The sequence below is a fragment of the Pongo pygmaeus genome, chromosome 8, assembly GCF_028885625.2.
Source record: "Pongo pygmaeus isolate AG05252 chromosome 8, NHGRI_mPonPyg2-v2.0_pri, whole genome shotgun sequence".
Classification (NCBI taxonomy): domain Eukaryota; kingdom Metazoa; phylum Chordata; class Mammalia; order Primates; family Hominidae; genus Pongo; species Pongo pygmaeus.
The window spans coordinates 36468763-36484866 of NC_072381.2; the positions used below are offsets into that span (position 1 = coordinate 36468763).

At 42.1% G+C, this 16104-nt stretch overlaps 1 protein-coding gene across 11 annotated transcripts in view; it reads left to right on the plus strand.

The window, feature by feature from the left end:
• The window catches only part of CCNY (cyclin Y), a 305685-nt gene that overhangs the window by 165785 nt on the left and 123796 nt on the right, over window positions 1-16104 (plus strand). Inside the window, exon 1 of one of the 11 annotated variants that reach the window (XM_054435241.1) lies at window positions 2880-2926. The exons of the other annotated variants lie outside the window; for them this stretch is intronic. The gene's annotated coding sequence lies outside the window, so the exon portion shown is untranslated. Of the gene's footprint in view, window positions 1-2879; window positions 2927-16104 lie in introns of those variants that run through there. 11 annotated transcript variants of the gene reach the window in all.

Consider the following 16104-nt stretch of genomic DNA (forward strand, 5'->3'; position numbering starts at 1 on the left):
AATCAGAAAACGGCAGTTATTGTGCTTGTAATTTGAAAAGTTGAAAGCTGTTATAAACTTTCAAGATATGTTGTTTTATGTTTACATTTAGTTTACATTTATGTTTATATTTAATTCTGGTTTATAATTGATTAGGCCAAGAAGAGAGGTCTCTTAATCAGCATTCCATTAGGGATTTATTTATTTATATTTGCTTATTTTTTTGTCATTTAAGAGTTAAAGGAATAGAGAGAATTGTGCCATTTAAATGAAATCTTTTTAACATTAGTTACGTGTTAAGATATCTGTTTATCCTTCATGATTTTTTTGTTTTATTGCTAAAAAACATGGACTCATTTAATTGTCTAGCTAGTAAAGGCCTTTATAAAGTTTTTCTCTAAAAGCACAATAACATAGTATTTGCTTTTATTTAAGTGCAGTCTTTGTAACTGACTTTACATTTTGTTAGATGGTACTAAATCAACCACAGTTACTGCTTTACTTAATAGCACTGAAAAATCACTTGATTTGTGAATCTATTTCTAGTGTTTTGTATGCTGAACTCTCCACCTCCCCAGTCTCCTAAAGTAAAATGACTGGTTGTCCTTTGGTGGTGTTTAGTCTGTGTGATGTTTGCCTTTAATTCATTTCCACTTTTTTTATAGAGTCTTTTTTCATTTATTTAAAAATTTTCGGCCAGGTGTGGTAGCTCACACCTGTAATGTCAACACTTCAGGAGGCCGAGGCAGTTGGATTGCTTGAGCCTAGGTGTTCCGAGACCAGGCTGGGCAATGTGGCAAAACCCCGTCTCTACAAAACATGCAAAAATCAGCCGGGCATGGTGACGCGCACCTGTATTCTCAGCTACTTGGGAGGCTGAGGTCCGAGGATTACCTGAGCCCAGGGAGGTTGAGGCTACAGTGAACCGTGATTATACCAATGCACTCCAGCCTGAGTGACAGAGGGAGACCCTGCCTCAAAAAAAAAAAAAATTCTGCTGAAAGAGGCTTTTTTTTTTTTTTTTTTGGTGGGGTGGGGAAACGTGCATTGAGGGTGTTTGTTATAAGCAGCAGGTTATTTTGGTACACTGTACATTTTATTAAGGGATTTTTCCTCCTGGGTTTGTTGAATGGTGGCAGATGTCTCAGTTTGGTTTCAATAACTGAATCCTTCAGAGACCCATGCAAAGAAACCTTTTGTCCAAGAAGAACTTTGACCTGCTTCAGTCCTGGGTTGCTGGCTATGACCAGATTAGGTAAGTAATTAAAAATAGCAGAACTCTTTTGTAGATATAATCCTTTGAAAATTCTCAGATTTGCTTATTCTGAACTCCTGTAAGCTTACAATTATCCGAAGGTCACTTACTCTTCACCTAACAGAAATTATAAGAAGACAGGGGTTAGAGAAGAGTTTTTCAGATGGTATCTGAGATATCACCTCAACACGGAAATGAGGAAACTGAGGCTGGGGTTGGGGGAGGTAATTCCCATACCAGTAACAAGGTGGCAGAACAGAGAGAGGATGAGAGCCTGGCTCTGTGGCCACACTGCCTGGGGCTCTGGGGACTTGACTAAGTTGTGTGGACTTTCGGAGCCTCGTTTCTCATCTGTCAAGAGGGAGAAGTTAGTAATCATAGCTCCTGCAGAGTAGTTGTGAGGATTGAATGAGTCAGTATACCTTAGAGTATTCAGACAGCACCCAGCCTAGCATAAGTTCTCAAATGTTTCTTTTCTTTCTTTTTTACGACGGAGTTTCACTCTTGTTGCCCAGGCTGGAGTGCAATGGCATGATCTCGGCGCACCGCAACCTCCGCCTCCAGGTTTCAAGTGATTCTCCTGCCACAGCCTCCCAAGTAGCTGGGATTACAGGCATGCGCCACCACACCTGGCTAAGTTTATATTTTTAGTAGAGATGGGGTTTCTCCATGTTGGTCAGGCTGGTCTCGAACTCCCGACCTCAGGTCATCTGCCCGCCTTGGCCTCCCAAAGTGCTGGAATTACAGGCGTGAGCCACTGCGCCCAGCCGTTATTTTCTAATAATTGTAGTAAACACCCCCCTGCATTTCTGCAGTGCCTTGGGGCTTACAGAGTATTTTCTCACTCATCTCATTTGATGCTCACAGAATCAACACAGGGAGGCATGTCTGATACTATTAAGTGCTTGCCAGGGTCTCCCAGCACTCACGTAGCCTGATCAGAGCCTAGTCTTGCAACTCCTAAGTCTAGCTGAGAACGAAGGCGTGTTCCCAAGTGTGCCTGGCCAGGTGCATAAAGATACAAAATCGATGCTTTAAAACTTGTGTACAGTATGTTCTTTAGAAAGTCCCTGAAGCTGTTGCCAAGAACCTGTTTGTGTTAGGGAAATGCCTAATCCACACTGTCCTCCAGCCACACCAGGTTGGGGAGTCTAAGTGAAGATGTAAGGGGTGGCACTGGTTTTAAAAACAAAAACAGAACCATGGTTTCTGCCTCTGAGAACCTGCTCCCACCCCAGTACAATGGCTGGTTCCAAAGAGGTCCTGCTGCTGTGTGCTGTGTTCCCAGGAGTGGCCATGAAGATTCCACTTGCACCGTGAGCATGTACAGTCATACCTCCTGCATGCACGGGAGACACACACTGTTCCTCTGCCCCAGAAACTGCCAGGCCGATGTTGGAGCCGCTGCCCTCCAAACAAGACTGGTTTCAGGCTTGCAGTTCCCATTTCCCACAGCACTTTGTGATAGTAGTTCATTTGACTTACTCTTTGTTGTTTTCTCCTGTTTTGATCAGGAGCCTTGGATAGGCCTGAAGATTATTGCATTGGTATTGTATTAGATTAAAAAATTGGGTCTTGTAAACTGGTACTTCCTGATTGGAAGGCGGCTGTTTAAATTTATTCATGTGCTTTGACCTAGGAATTTCCACTTTACAGAATTTATCCCAGGAATACTCATACATGTTTGCAAAGGTAGGGATTCATCATAGCATTGTTTATTATAACTCCGTAATAGAATATTAGTTGAGTTATGGTACATTCATAGAGTGGGTTGTTGTATATGGCTTAAAATGAATTTTGTAAGTGTGAATATGGAAAGGTATTCAAAAATATATAACAAAGAACAGTATGGTAAGAATGAACCAATGTTTGTTTATAGCATATGTAGTGTGGGAACTCCAAGGGAGAAATGAATGATTTGATCTGGAAAAATGTGGTGTAATAGTTGGGAGCACGCGTGTACCTTGTGGAGGGAATGTAAGCTTGCTGTGGAGGACTTTCTACTTTCTAACTTTTACATCTGTGTAAATCTGTATAAATGTTTAGTTAGATGTATTGCTTTTGCAATCAGAAAAACTACAAACTAAACAACAAAAACTTACCCTTGTTAGTGACTCATCCAGTGCCCTTAGTGACCAACTCTGACCCCAGTTCTCTTCTAGGAGGGCAGTTTCTCCATCTTTATGCTGCTGAGAGGCTTCAGGAGAGGACTGTAGCTTCCTTCCCACCCTGGGGGAGACTCTGAATCCTGGCCATAGCCAGCAGCACCAAGGAGCCCACTCAGTCTTCTGCCATCTGGGTCCCTGTCCAAATTAAACCCTGGCTCCTCTTCTCCCTTCACTGGTCCAGCACACACACACACACACACATGTGCGTGTGCTCTCATTCACACACAGGCACATGACCCATTCTCACAACCCATTCACAAGCATACATGCCCATTCACACACACACACACACACACACACACACACACACACACACACACACACTAGTATTTAGGTCTTTGCTCTCAAACCTTCTCTGCAAACATGCTGTGTTGTCCAGTTTTCCAGCTGTCAGCAGGTTATTAAGAAGGCCTGATAGTGAAGAAGGAGACAGAAAAACTACAGAAACATAAGCTGAGACCCCAGAAAACACCACAGTTCAAACTCTGTTTAGTGTTGATGCACATAGTTCACTGCAGGCAGCAGCCACTGCATTGCATCAATACAGTCCATGGGGTTTAGGACAATGACTTTGGGTGGCCATCAAGAAGAAGCAAAATACTGCTTAAAATGCTGTGTTTAAGGAAGTCAGGATTGTGTGTAATACGTTTTTAGAATGTTATTAAAATTGCTTTGACAGTGTGGTACATTAAATTGTCAGTTATCTGGAAATTATCTGATGCTGAACCAGTGATGACTATAAAGCCAATATCTATATTCCTGAGACCCTTTGTCCAAAACATAAAACATTAACTTGAGGCCAGAAGTCTTTCAGAAACCCTTCCCCACTGGCGCAGTATTCTGAATTAACAAATCTGCATAGGCAAACACTGACAGAAAGGACCTCTTGGTTTTGTTCTGAGGAAGGAGTGAAATTTCCACAGCCTGCATATCACAATAGGCCTTGTGGTTCATTCATTGTTATTAGATTGAATTATAATGAAAAGAAGCCTTTGTACCTCTGGGCTCCCTGTCTTGGCCCACCGGGTTGGAACCACAGTACCAGAAACGATTTCTAAGATACATTAGTACACTTCTTAAAAGTATATTTGTGTCTTATACAGAGGAGAACTGAAATCCTTTTAATATTTGGGGGCTTTAAAGTAGTAATTAAATGCCACAGACCCTGTCACGAATTTATTAATGATCTTTGAAAAATCTACCATGTCAGCTGCAGCACCAGCTGCCCCCGGGGTGCTTGGACAGAGTGAGTTTTGTCAGTCGAGCGTTGTTGGTAGCTGGATGGATTGAGGCAGGAGAATGTTGGAGTGAAGAACAGTGGAGATAATGCCACCTGGCTGGGCATAGTGCCCATGGAATCCATCCCCTGAGTAGCTTTACAGTCTGCCCTGCCTAGGTCCATCCCACTCCTGTGGAAGCATCCAGATGTCACAGTTTTTTAAAACTTCCTAGGTGAGTCTAATATGCAGCCAGGTTGAGTGGTGGCTGTGCCACCTACCGGCTTGTGACCTTGGGCACTTAAGTTACACATCCCCTCTAACCCTCTGTTTCGTCGAAGCCTTGTGGTAAGAATTAACTGAAAGAATGCATGTGACACCTAAATGCTCCATAAATATGAATGAATATGTGTGTATTTCAATGTGATAATATTTATTAAGATACACACATACATATATGTTACATATATAGAAGGAAAATTTGCTGTGACCCACAGGGTTGTATATGTAAATAAATAACATAGGTCACAAGGAAGTTGAAACCAGCTTCAGAGATTTTCCAAAACATAAAGTACAATGTCAGTGGGAGCCTATCAGAGTTCTTGGTAAAGCAGAGTGAAGTTAAACCTTCCCTGCAGGAAAGAGCGGCAAAACAAGTGCTGACAGTTGCCAGCAGTTGAGAGGATCCTAGCCCCTCAAGTTCTGTTCTGGATCCAGCCCCACCTGGGCCTGGCGGTGGCTCTTGGTGGGTGCCACTTAGTCAGGACATCCAACTCCTTCCCTTCCTTCTGTTAAGTACCAGCTATTACCTAGTGGTGAAGATGAAGGAAAGTAAATTGGACTGACTGTCTTTATAGATTCATTCTTTCCTATACATATGTGTGTACATTGTCAGATTTATGCTGTCCTTTCATTCATTTAATGGATATTCATTAAGTATTTACTGCATAGCAGGCATTGAGTTAAAATGTGGAACAAAGCAGATGGTGTCACTGCTCTTGTGTTCTTTACAGTCTAATGGGAGAGATGGGCATTCACAACCCAAATCAAGCCACCCTGATGAGTGGCAGGTACGTTCCTTGATTGCCTAAAACAGAGAGAACCTGATACCGACTGGGGCTCCAGGAAGATTTTGCTGAAGACACTGTGATTGAGCTGAGACCTGAAGGGTGGTTGGGTGTATAGTGGTGGTAGGGGGTGTTTTGAGTAGAAGGAAGGCCTATGTGTTGTTGCCATCCAGGAACTGCAGGAAAGCCAGTCTGGCTGGAATAAGAGAGCGTGCACATGTGTGTGCGTGATGAGGGTGAGCCCTGAGAGGTAGGCAGGAGCAGATTAAACATGGCTGTGTAGGCTATATTAATAATTTTGGTATTTTTACTTAGAGGAGTGAAAAGCCATTGAAGGGGTTTAAGCAAGGGGTAAGGGTGAACGGAGAGAGAGAGAGAGAGAGAGAGAGAGAGAGAGAGAGAGAGAGAGAGAGAATGAATGGGGTAGACAGACAGAGCTGGCAGGCTCCTCCAGAGAGTGGATCAGAATGACTGAGACTGGATTTGTGGGGAGGAGTTGTGGTCTAGGTGGAAGATGGTGGAAGTGAAGAGAAGTGATGTGTTTGAGAGAGATTTAGGTGGTGGCATTGACAGGACATGGTTTAGAGATGTGTTGGGTGCTGCGTTCTGGTTTGTGCAATGGGATGATGGTTGCATGCGTTGCAGGAAGACCAAGTTGGGAAAGTACCCTGAACCCACTCTAGGGCAGCAAGCCTTTGGGCCCCTTACTCAGGGCAAGGCACAAGTATTCTTTTTTAACCTAAACAATTTGAGGAACAAGCACATTATATTTAGTTGTAATAATTTTTCCTATTTGTTTTGGTTGGGGATTTTAAAAATTCATTTTGCTCAAAAATAATGTGTTTCTAGTCACCTTCTACCAGAATCTTACCAGGTCCTAGCAGTCTAACCAGGCTGGGTAGTGAAGTGTATTCTTTGAATTTGTGATTTTCTTCATATTCTTGTATTTCAATCAAAGCAACATATCGAATGCTGAAGCAGATAGGGGAATCTAGTTGTTTTCTCTTAAGCCAGACATTAGATTTTCAAAAATGTAAAACAGCATCATCTCATCAGTTTTTGTTTTGAGAAAGTTATTTTTGTAGAAATAGATTTTATTATAACATAAATGAACTTACTTTTGTTATTTTAAAATGAATAAAGAAATGTCATTAAAATTTCTCAGTTTTAATTTCCAATTTCATAAATACCAAAAGATAGAACCCATATAAACCATAGCTTTTTGGGGTCTTCAATAATTTTGAGTTATAAAGGAGTCCTGAAACAAAAGAGTTTGAAAATATTTGACGTGGGTCATCCTAGGGTTTGTGATAGTAGGCAAATTATTTAAACTCTTAACCTCAGTTTACGTATCTGTAAAACAGGGAGAAAATGGGGTTGCTGTGAATATGGAGTATGCAGGTAATGTACTGTAATGTACCTAGTTCAGTTGCTGGTATGTAGTAACTGATAAATTGGTAGCTGCATTTGTGGTTGCTGTTATTGGGTCATTTCATCTACGTTGCAAACTATTCTAGGTATGTGGCCATGTATTATGAAAAAAATTTCTGTTGTTGCTAGAACAGGTGTTTAATAAAAGCCTTTTAAACAAGTGAATTGCAAAATTTCTAGAGAGTATGATTATATGAAATAATCCTTGATTATTCAGCAGCTAACCTTGAATATTTGACTTACAGTTCAATAGTGACTGGCTCTGTTAGTAGCAGATTTAGCATGAAATGAAAGAACAGCTTTGGAACATAGAAGACTTTGCATGTCCCATTTGTTCTGTTCCTAAGTCCCTCCTTATCTCAGTTTCATCATTACAAAAAAAAAGTGATGAGATGTTGAAATCCTGCCATAGAGTTTCGCATTGGCCCATAGTGAATTTCATGGTAATTTTTTTTAAAGACACAGGCGAAGGGAAGAGTGGGAAAGGAAAGAGGGAGAATGTGATCATCGTGTGACTGAAAATCAGGTTATCAAATGGATTAATTAAACCTGAAAATCAGGTTATCAAATGGATAAATTAGGAGATACCATTTGAATTTCACAGGCATCTTTCACTTTAGAAATAGATTAACCACATAATAACAACTGTAGTGTAGAGTGTTAACTACTTAACAGAAGAGGATTGAGGGTGGAAGTGTTATTTCAGTGTCCATTGGAATTGAGGATAATGGTTATTTGAATTTAACAGAATTTAATAAGAAAAAGATTTCTTTGCTCATATGTGTATCACTAGCATAACTATGTAGGTGGGCATAATTTTATGTAGTAGGGATATTTCAAAAAATGTTATGTGTATAGAATTTTTAAAAATTTAATACGGCTTGGCGTGGTGGCTCATGCCTGTAATCCCAGCACTTTGGGAGGCTGATCACGATCCGCGGGTGGATCACGAGGTCAAGAGATCGAGACCATCCTGGCCAACATGGCGAAACCCCATCTCTACTAAAAATACAAAAATTAGCTGGGCCTGGTGGCGTGCGGCTGTGGTCCCAGCTACTCAGGAGGCTGAGGTAGGAGAATCGCTTGAACCTGAGAGATGGAGGTTGCAGTGAGCTGGGATTGTGCCACTGCACTCCAGGCTGGCGACAGAACGAGACTCCATCTCAAAAAAAAAAAAAAAATTAATACTTACATTAATCTTTGGTCATAAACCTTTCTGGTGAATATGTTTATAAACTAAGCCTGCTAATTGCAGAGAAGCATAATTTGAATTACTCCATTACTGTTCTTTAAATGTTTTCCATGCATGCTTGATCTTGGAAGTGAAATTGCTCACACTTGGAAGCATCCTTCACTCCTCCCCTCCTCCCCTCCTCCCATCTTCCCCTCCTCCCCTCCTCCCATCTTCCCCCCCTCCCCTCCTCCCATCTTCCCCCCTCCCCCCTCTCCCTCCCCTCCCCCTCCCCTCTCCCTCCCCTCCCCCTCCCCTCTCCCTCCCCTCCCCCTCCCTTCCCCCTCCCCTCCCATCTTCCCCCCTCCCCCCTCCCCCTTCCCCCTTCCCTCCCCTTCCCCTCCCCTCCCCCCTCCCCTTCTCTCTCTCTCTCTCTCACTCATCCCCTTCCTCACACCAGTCTGTGTGTGGTGGAGGGGGAGAGAGAGAGAAACATTTCTTGAGGTTGTAGCACAGTCTGTCAATGCTTTGGAAACGAATGCTGTATTTTTAACTTCATTTTCATTGACTGTCATTCTTTAGAGTTTTGATACGTGTTCTTCCTGCAGAATCCAGTAAAGCCATGCTCGTTTTGTTGGGGAAAAAGAAGCATCCTAAGCATCAGGTCCCAGGCTCAGGCTTGGAGCCTCATAGGCTATGTTAGACCTCGGTTCTACCACTCAGAGGGTGTGGCCTTCTTAGATTGGTTACTTAGCCTCCTAGTTTTTTGTTGTTTTTTTCTCCTAGTCTCTAAACCACCAGAGATTAGCCTCCTATTGTGATCCTCTGTTTTTACATCTGTAAAATAAAGACATCATGGATTTGTTGGTATGGAAGTTTATAAGGTATTCAGTTCTGTGTCTGAGAAAAATTATGGTTCATTTTCTCTTGTCAAGGAGTGGCACCAGCACAGATAGGGAGGTCATATTATGGAGCGAATGTCAGTGTGAGAATCATCTTGCATATCAGTAACTTAAATAGTTGAGCCATGTGACGTATTTTTATTAGTATAAGCTAACCCAGATTGTCTAAGTGTAGGGGGGAAGGATCATTAGATTTGAATTGTAAGTGCTGTGTTGGAATCTTGGCTCCGTGACTTGCTGTTCTGCTTTGGGAAGGTGTTTTAATTTCTCTCCACTTCAGTGTCTTGATTTGTAAAATGAGAATAATGATAGCTACCTCTTAATGTGGTTAAGATGACTGTTAAGATGATTAAATGAAATTATAGCAAAGAACCTAAGAGTGCTGATACTAAGTAAGCACTAATAAATGGGGATTCTCTAGATTTTGTAAGTAAATGACCAATATTTCTGTCAAACTGCTTACCTTTGATTGAAACTTTGAACTTTAGTGAGACCTTCATATAATTTTCATGACACTTGACTTAATAACTGAACATACTACGCTATGCTTTGGGTATAAGAGTATGGGTATAAGTACTTGTTCCTAATAAGCTGTTTGGTAGAGCATATATATCCATCCACCAGCCATCTTATTGGGAGAGGCAGTCTGTTCCTTCCACTGAAAGCTTAGGATCACAAGATGAAATTTCCTTAATATGAAAACAAAAACAAGTTCACATTTTGGGTTTCATAAATTTAATTATGGTTAACTTTGGAAATTAAAATGTTTTCTGAAAAGTAACTTTTCTGTTCTCCCTAGGAAAAATCCATTATTAGAATGTGAGAGACAAAACAAATCTTTTAATTATACAGCCTAATAATGGGCAAGCACTCCAATAAATTTTATCTCCTTCATCTTCGTGAGTAGTTTCTTCACCATGTGTAATTTTAAAGCAGGAAGGTAGCCTTAAGAGAACATCGAGTTAACCCTCTAGCTTCACAGCTGAGGAGTCTGCTGCTCAGAGAAGTTGCAGCTGGTCAGCAGCAGAGCCCAGTCTAGATACTTCTGCGGTCTTGCTTGAGTGCTGTCCTGGGGGCAAAGGTGCCCCAGGGCTCAGTGTGTTCCTTTGCTGTCTTTTTTGCCAGCATCTTATTTGATCCTTAATGTGTCTGGAATGTGGTTAAGAATACTAAAAAATATTTTGAACTAGACTAACGTGCCATTAGCATTACCACCTTGATTTTACCAGCTGAGTGAGCATTCAGATTCTTGATGTGCATATGAGGTTAACATCTCTTTAAGATAACTACCTGTAAGCTGGGCACGGTGGCTCATACCTGTAATCCCAGCACTTTGGGAGGCTGAGGTGGGAAGATCCCTTGAACCCAGGAGTTAAAGACCAGCCTGGGCAACATAGTGAGATCCCTGTCTCTACAAAAAATAATAAAAAAGATACTACCTGTAAACTAAGGTGGGTTTTTTCATTGATTATCTCCTTCCTCCTATTGTAAAACCTTTTGAATGAAATAAAAATACATTTTTCCTTTGTAGTCTCTTCTCGGCTTTTAAATTTACTTTTTTCAACTTCTAGAACGTTTTTCAGCCTTATTTTTATTTATCTAATAAAACCTCTATTTTGGGGTTTCTTTTCATACCTTCAGTACCATAAGAAGATTTCAGGGTAATTATTTGACAGATTCTTGTCAAATAGTATAACACAACAGTCATCAAAGAAAAGGTGTGGAAAATGATGTTCAGTGTTCCAAAGTAGAAAAATTAGACAGATATGTTAGTTATTGTAAATAAAAAGATAAAAACATGGATTTTCTAGTGTATGATACATGTATTAATAGTCTTGGTTCTACCATCTTAAGAAATAGTTGTTTTTTGAGATGAAGTTTCGCTCTTGTGACCCAGGCTGGAGTACAGTGGTGCGATCTCGGCTCACTGCAGTCTCCGCCTCTTGGGTTCAAGCGATTCTCCTGCCTCAGCCTCCCCAGTAGCTGGGACCAGAGGCACGTGCCACCACGCCTGACTAATTTTTTGTATTTTTAGTAGAGATGAAGTTTCACCATGTTGGCCAGGCTGGTCTCGAACTCCTGACCTCAGGTGATCCTTCTGCCTTGGCCTCCCCAAAGTGCTAGGATTACAGGCGTGAGCCACTGCACCTGGCTAAGAAATAGTTGTTTCTGAAAGTGATGCATGTTACCACAGGAATTTGACTAGTACTGGCAGTATTTCCTTGTATGTGAACTTAAGTGCTACAAATCTCATCAGTCATATTTACACACTTGTGAGTGACAGAGAGGGAAGGGGAGCAAGAGCCTGCCTGTGAATTGTCTTTGCTGGAAAATAATCTTCTATTAATTTATTCTCTTTAGGGTATTAAAAACCAGTGACATGTAGCATGAAGGCGGGTGAGGCCCATCTTGCTAATGTGATGCTGATGTGGACGTTCATTGTGGCTTTGGTTTTTACCCACAAAAGGCTGTAAGTCTGGAAAAGACCTGGCCCATTGCCATGAGTAATTATGTTGTCTCCCTCTGTCTGAAATGGGGATTTGGGTGTGATGGGTTCAGGGAAAAGTGATGGCTGTGTAATCTCTCCACTCACAAATGCATTATGACCCTGATGGAGTGCCCAGCTGAGCACACTTGGAGTGGCGCATCCTCAGGGACGGAGCCCGGCTATGGACGGGAGAGTTTTGTCCTGCCCTTACTTTTGGGACTAATACTACACATATATGATTTTATGATTTGAGAGACTTGCACTATTTGACAAATGGTATTTAAAAAAGTTTTCAAATGGGAAGTGATTAATTTTGAACTCTGTTTTTCTTGGTGTAAATTTTGTCCTTAAGTGATCCTTTGTCAAACTCTTTTTACAAAACATTTAAGAGCAAGAGTGTCCTTTCCACTTAGGAAGTATTACTCTTTATTCAGAGGTATGCTTTGAATGAAACCAATAAGTAGGTATTTTCAGAATGAGTTTCCCTGTTTGCCTTCTTCATATCACAGTTCTGAGAATGACTGTATTTTTTGACCCATGTCTAGGCACATTTGCCCTTCTCAGCTGGGGCTGCTGCTTGGATAAGACTCTTTTCTGCTCTCTCAGTTACTTATTGCTTCTATTTTTCTCCCCTTTCATCACTTTGTGCCCCTTACCCTTTCTTTCTACTTAATGTATCTCCTGCTTCTCGACTCCTTTTTACTTTGAGAATGTCAGAGAACAGAATGATCTGTGCTAAGCGCTGTGGGATGATGGACTGGTGAAGAAGGCAGGGGGCAAGGAGGCAAGTGAGGAAACCCAAAGCCCCCCTGCCTTGCAGAGGCTGCACCTGGATTGGGGCAATGAGTTGAGGCATCAACATGTAGATTTCATGAGTCTGAGAGATGGCTGGGGAGAGTGTCTATCAAGGGCCGATAAACAGAAGAGGATGGTTGGAAACATGGATTACAAGGCTAGGAGTCGGAAGCTCCAGGTCCCTATCTCTGCCAGGGCCTTCAATAGCTACAGGGTAAGGCACTTATACTTACCTGGTAATCAGTTTCCTCGTCTGTGAGATAATGGAAATAACTATCCATTCTACCTATGGACAGGCTCATTGTGCAGTTGAAATAAGATAGGATGTACATAAAGGCGCCTTGTAAGGGATTAAGCCCAATGTGTGGAATAAACCTGCCCCATACCCTTGGGGAACAGTGTGGCCTAGTGGGTCATATCGGGCTCTCTCATAGGCCCGTGTGGCCCATCTGTGTGGAGGACTGGTTCTACCTGAGGATAAGTAATATGAGAGATGATTTCTATACTAAAATAATCACACACATTGTCTTGTACAATACAATGCTTAACCTTTATTTTAAAGATAAAACATGACACAGTCAAGCTGCCGTTACATCTCTGTGTTCTTTCTGGGTTACCTGTTTACACACTTTTGTTTATTAGACTATTTCAGTCACAAACCTTGCGAGCTGTTGGTATAGTCAGAAGCTTTTGTGTTGAGGACCCAGTGAACATGTGCTCAGAGGCTCTCATTAAATCTCTCTGGGCCTCAGGTTCTTCCTCTCTGCTGTGGGAACCAAATGCTAGGTATTGGTGAGAATTAAATGGGAGAACATCTGGCACAGATAATGGCTAAGATGTTTAAGTTCCTCCTCCTAAATGATGGTAGTAGTGACGATGGATAGTGCCTCCTGTAGTTCGGAAGGAGGAAGTTAATTCTGGGTGGGAGGTGGTCAGCAGAAGTTCCAGAAAGGAAGGAAGTTCGGTTATGAAAGAGGGATGAAATTTGGATAGTGAACAAGAGACCGTTGCAGGTGGAGAGAGAAGCCCAGACATGGGAGCTGGAGAGTTGGGCAGGGGTGGGGCAGCAGCAGCAGCCAGGCCATGGGGAAGTGTGACATGGGGACTGGACAAGGCCAGGAGGGAAGCCCAGGAGTGACTTGTGGGACCCTGAGTGCCAAGCAGGGATTTGGACATCGCCTTTTGGAAAGGCAGGGCTTTAGAAAGGTGTGTGCGGTGGTGGGATGCAGTGTTCACATTTTCCTGGTGAGCTGATCTTTATGGGTCCCCCACCTCTCAGCAGGTATCTAGAAAGATTATCTTGGGCATAAAGTGACCTCTGCCCTCCCCGTTTGTCAGAAGCTCTTGCTCCTGGCTCTTGGGGTTAGGTTTTCTGCTGCTGCTGGCTTTACCCTGCAGTTGGTTGAAGGGTTTCCAGTTAGTCTCTGGAGGCTGACGGTGTAGGACCTGGTTTCACCTGAGCTTGGGGCCCTGCTCCAGGGAGAGAGCTGTTGTGGGGGTCATGATGTTTCTGGGGTTGTGGATCTCTGACTTGTGGCAGAGCTTCGTGGAAGGACACTGGAGGCACAGCACTTGCTCTTACCCACATGTTGCTCTTTTCCTCCATGACTTTGAGATCCTTAAATATGTTACCTTTTTAGAACTGGTGGTGGCTTTGACTTCTGTACGTTGGATGAAAATGAAATCTTCAAAAATCTTAAAATGAGTTAATTTTTTCCTGTTTTTTTTCCTTCTCTGTTGGTGATTTGGTTTACAGGTTCATGATCTGTAATATTCAGTTTTAAGTTTTATATTTGGTAACTGTATTAGTCTTTTCTCACGCTGCTAATAAAGATATACCTGAGACTGGGTAATTTATAAAGAAAAAGAGGTTTAATGGACTCACAGTTCCACATGGCTGGAGAGGCCTGACAATCATGGTGGAAGGCGGAAGACATGTCTTACGTGTCAGCAGGCAAGAGAAGAAATGACAGCAGGGGAAATGCCAAACACTTATAAAACCATCAGATCTTGTGAGAACTCACTATCATGAGAACAGTAGGAGGGAGACTGCCCCCATGATTCAGTTATCTCCACCTGGCCCCACCATTGACACATGGGGATTATTACAATTCAAGGTGAAATTTGGGTGGGGACACAGAGCCAAATCATATCAGCGTCACTTGATGGAACTGGGTTTGCAATGCCAGGATCCTTGAGAGTCTGATGTCACATTTGCTGTGTCTTCAGGCAAAGGCCTAATAATTTGAAATCAAATTTTTCCCTAGGTGTGGCCTTAGGGTCAACATTCATAGAACACTTTTCAATAAATTATTATTTGGCTATTTAAAGTATCATTTTCAGGCACTTCGGGAGGTGGAGAGGGGAGGATCACTTAAGCCCAGGAGTTCGAGATCAGCTGGGTAACATGGCAAAAACCTGTCTCTACAAAAAACACAAAAATTAACCAGTCGTGGTGGCGTGTGCCTTTAGTCCCAGCTACTCCGGAGGATGAGTTGGGAGGATCGCTTGAGCTGGGGAGGCAAAGGTTACAGTGAGCCGAGATCACACCACTACGCTCCAGCACTCTAGCCTGGGCTACAGAGCCAGACTCTGTCTCAAAAACAAAAAATAAAAAACACCACCACCACCTTTTCGATGAAGCTAGTATGAATAGAGTGAGAAAAGGTTTTTTCGATGAAGCTAGTATGAATAGAGTGAGAAAAGGTTTTTTTCCAGGATTTCATAAAATCTGTAGCCATGTTTAAATACACGTAAACACCTAGCTATCATGGAAGCACTGTTTTACTGTTTCCCCTTTGCTTTAGCTGAATCCTTCCAAGTCTTGCTTTTGGGTTGGGAATTTTTTACTTTCTTTTAAAAGTTTTTAAAATTAACAATACTAAATAGGTAATAAACTGGAAAGGAATGAAAATAGCGTACAGGAAAACTTGTCCCCTTCACCCCACAGCCTGCTCTGATCGCTGGATGCCAGTTCTCTGCTTGGCAGCAAATACTCTTACCAGCTTCTGTGTGTCTGTCTCTCGAGAGTCTCTGCATGCGTATTTATCTTCATACAAATGATAGCATCCAGGAGACACTGCTATGGCCCTGCTTGTTGTCCATAACAACATATCTTCAGAGTTCTTTTTTTTTTTTTCCTGAGACAAGGCCTTTTCTGTTTCCCAGGCTGGAGTGTAGTGGTGCAATCACAGCTCACTACAGCCTCAGCCTGCCAGGCTAAAGCTGTCCTCCCACCTCAGCCTTCCAAGTAGCTGGGATTATAGGTGCACACCACCATGCCTGACTAATTAAAAAAAAAAAATTTTTTTTTAGTGGTAAGATCTCACTATGTTTCCCAGGCTAGTCTTGAACTCTTGGGCTCAGGTGATCCTCCTGCCTCAGCCTTCCAAAGTGCCCGGGTTACAGTCGTGAGCCATCGTGCTTGGCCTAACCGTCTTTTTAATAGTTATATAATATTCTGTTGTATGGCTGTATCATTGTTAAGTTAACCAGCCCTCTATTAATGGACATTTATTTGTAATCTTTCACTATTACTCAGTGAATATTTTTGTTTATAACAAGTCATTTGGTACATGTGGGAGCTATGTAATTGTCTTAAATATTTCTCCTGTATACATTTAGAACCACA